Genomic DNA, 3,670 nt, shown 5'->3' on the forward strand with positions numbered 1-3,670 from the left:
TTCCTTTTTTTTAATCTTTTCTTTTAAAGCAAGAACAACAACAAAAAAAAAGAAGAAAATACAATTCCGAAAACAAAAACAAAAAAAAAACACAAAACAAAAACAAACTACAACATCAACTACAACAAAAAAAGAACCCTTATCGTCTTGTTGTTTGGGCGTGCAAAGATTTCATTCAGACAATGAAAGTGAGGAGCGAACGTTTGTTTAGAAGTGTGAAAGTCTGAATGCGACTAAATCTGAAAAAGAAACCTGTGGATCGGGTATGTTTACCAATTTACCCCGATTCAACACCTCACCTCATCATTTCATTATACACGTTTTATATCACTATATATATATATATAAATACTATATATATATATAGATACATACGTATGTATGTATATACGCATATATGTATATAAGGCTGGTATTTTTTCGATAATAGTTAAGTTAGTGTTAACATATTTAATGCAAGGAAAAGCATCAAAAAGCTAACTAGGTTGGTGTCTTCTTTTTTTCTTTTCTATTACCTGTTTATTTTATTTATTGTTTTTCTTTTTTTCTTTAGCCCGTTCTTCTACACATACGTTCGCGTTGATTTTTATCCCCCGTAAAAGTAACATTGACAGAATCGTAAGACTGCAGGACAAAAACAAACGTCTAACTTCATTTTGTCGGTCTTTACGATTCGAGTTCAAATTCCGACGAGGTCGAGTTTGCCCTTTATTCTTTCGTGCTCGATAAAATAAGTCCCAGGCGAGTATTGGGGGTCGATGTAATGGACTTAGCCCTCTCTCGAACTTATTGGCCTTGTGCCAACAGCTAAAACCAATACTGATGAAGGCGTACAAGCTGGCAGAATCGATGGCACGCCAGAGAAATTTCTAAGCAATGCATGACGTTCTCAGTTCAAATTCCACCGAAGTCAACTTTGCCTTTTTGTTCATTTCTGGATCAATAGATTAAGTACCCGTTGAATACTGAGGTCGATGTAACCGACTTACTCATCCCTCCCGGAATTGCTGGCTTTGTGCCAAAATTTGAAGTTAATATTGATGTATAGTTGCATAGTTAGAGCGTCGTCCAAAAAGCATTACATTAATATTTCCAATACCTTAAGTCTTAAGTTCAAATCACTCCATTTTTATCTTTGCTTTTTACCTGTCAAAAACGAACTACGACCGATATAATCGATTGTTCCCTGTCTCTTAATTTCACACCAATAGCAGATTCGTTAATATGTTCCAGATATATATTGTAGTGTTTGAAGCGGCTTTTTTCCTCGCCGAGGTCAACTTAACCTCACAGCCGTACACGCGCCCATTTAGTATTAATAACCCTTTCTATTGTAGGCACAGAAATTTTATGGGAAGGGAACGGTTGATTACATTGAACTCACTTCTCAGCTGATGCTTATTCCCTCGACCCCGAAAGTTGACCTCGGCGGAATTTGAACTCAGAACATAAAGACGGACGAAATGCTGTTAAGCATTTTGCCCGGCTTGCTGACATAGCAAACGAAACGAACAGAAGGTCAGACAATCGGACAGACATATACTTTTTATTTTGTTACGTTTTATTTTTATGTTTACTTTTAACTTCTTTTAACTTTTTTTCTACCATCTTTTCTTTTGATTTAACTTTTGAGTTTCAAAAACTATAAACAAACACACACACACACGCATGACTATAATATATATATATAACGTCTGTCTGTCTGTCTGTCTGTCTGTCTCTATCTCTCTTTCTCTCTCTCTCTCTCTCTCCCTCTCTCCCTCTCTTTCTCTCTCTCGCTCTCTCTCTATATATATATGTGTGTGTGTGTGTGGGTGTGTGAGGGTGTGTGTGTGTGTGTGTGTGTGTGTATGCGAGTGTATGTATGTATGTATGCGCATGTTTATGTTTGTGTCTTTGTGTCTGTGTTTGTCCCGCCTTCACTATCGCTCGACAAACGCTGTTGGTTTTTTTTATGTCCCCCGTAACCTTGCGGTTCGGCAAAAAAACCCCGATAAAGTTCTAATTACCCAGTTTATAAAAAGTACTGAGTGTCGATTCGTTCGACTAAACACTTCAAGGCGGTGCCCCAGCATGGCCGCCGTCAAGTAACTAAAACTTGTACAAGGATAAAAGGAAGAAAAAAATGTATCAAGTCCCACCCCACTCCACCTTTCCCATCATCATCGCTAAGAATAATACAGAATCAAACATGAAGTAAACTGATCAATTATAGTTTGATTGATATATAATATAGGATAAAGGAAGCGGTCTGTTGCGCCAGGTGTGAGTCTATCGATATTTAATAATATGGAACCTGTTTGACAATGGAACATATTCACGATTCAGATCATAAGATCCATTTGTAACTACAGTTTACTGACACTTGAAACTGTGTAAACATTCTCGTAGAAATACTGTGGAAGTCGTCAGTTTGAATGTCGTAAGAAAATAATAATAATAATAATAATAATAATAATAATAATAATAATAATAATAATAATAATAATAATAATAATAATAATAATAATGAAACGGAGGCTCAGTAGTAAATTGTATTAAATGCTTTTTGGGGGCCGTCAAAATCAATCCCCTGTCACAAGAAAAATTATCATAAATACAAAAGGTATTGTTCCATATATACTGAGGTATGTATATGTATGTGTGTGTACGTGTGTGTATATGTGTGTGTGTTTGCATACACGTACATGCATACAAACACACCCACATATATATACATATATACACATATATACTTACACACATATATGGATCTCTCTCTCTCTCTCTCTCTCTCTCTCTCTATATATATATATATATATATATATATATATATATATATATACACACACACACACATACATACATACATACATACATACATACAAACATTAAATATCTTTTGTCATTTACCTGTTTCAGTCATTAGATTGCAGCCACACCGGGGCACCGCCTTGAAGAATTTTAGCTGAACGAATCGACCACAATGCTTATTGTTAAGTCTTGTACTTATTCTATCAGTCTCTTTGCCGAACCGCCAGGTTACCAAGACATAAATACACCAATGCTAGTTGTCAAGTGGTGGCCACACACACACACACATGCTAAACTTACCCAATGACCAATGGTGCAGATTTGAGAATATAGTGAAGGTTTGCAATGAAGGGATATTGTAAGTACCACCATCACAACCACCACTACCACCACCACCACCACCACCGTCATTATCAATGAACAATCAGTGAGCCATCGAGAGACCGTCTTATGTGGTCTCTAGAAATAGCAGCTAAATCTCAAAGAAGTCATATCCTTGTCATTTAGCTCCCGTAAGGAGCACAGGGCTGTGACCACTTCATGCCAGTGGACGCAACCTTGGCTCAGCTCCTTGACTTCAGACCAAGAGAGACCGCTTGCTTTCGCTTCATCTTCCACGCATACTTTCCGGGTCTTCTGAGGTCGTCCAGCTTCCCTTTCTCCTTCAGGTTGCCATTCTAACACTTGTCTTGCAATGCCGCTTCGCAGTCTTCTTGGAGTTTGTCCGATCCAGACCCATAGTCTTTCCAGAATTTCATGATTAATGAAACTTTGGTTCGTTCAATTTCACAGACTTCGTTCCTTCGTTCGTCCCTTTCTTTCTTTCTTTCTCAATTTCTTAATTCTTTCCTTCTCTCTCTCTCTCCCCCTCTCTCTC

Source organism: Octopus bimaculoides, chromosome 22, assembly GCF_001194135.2.
Source record: "Octopus bimaculoides isolate UCB-OBI-ISO-001 chromosome 22, ASM119413v2, whole genome shotgun sequence".
Classification (NCBI taxonomy): Eukaryota; Metazoa; Mollusca; class Cephalopoda; order Octopoda; family Octopodidae; genus Octopus; species Octopus bimaculoides.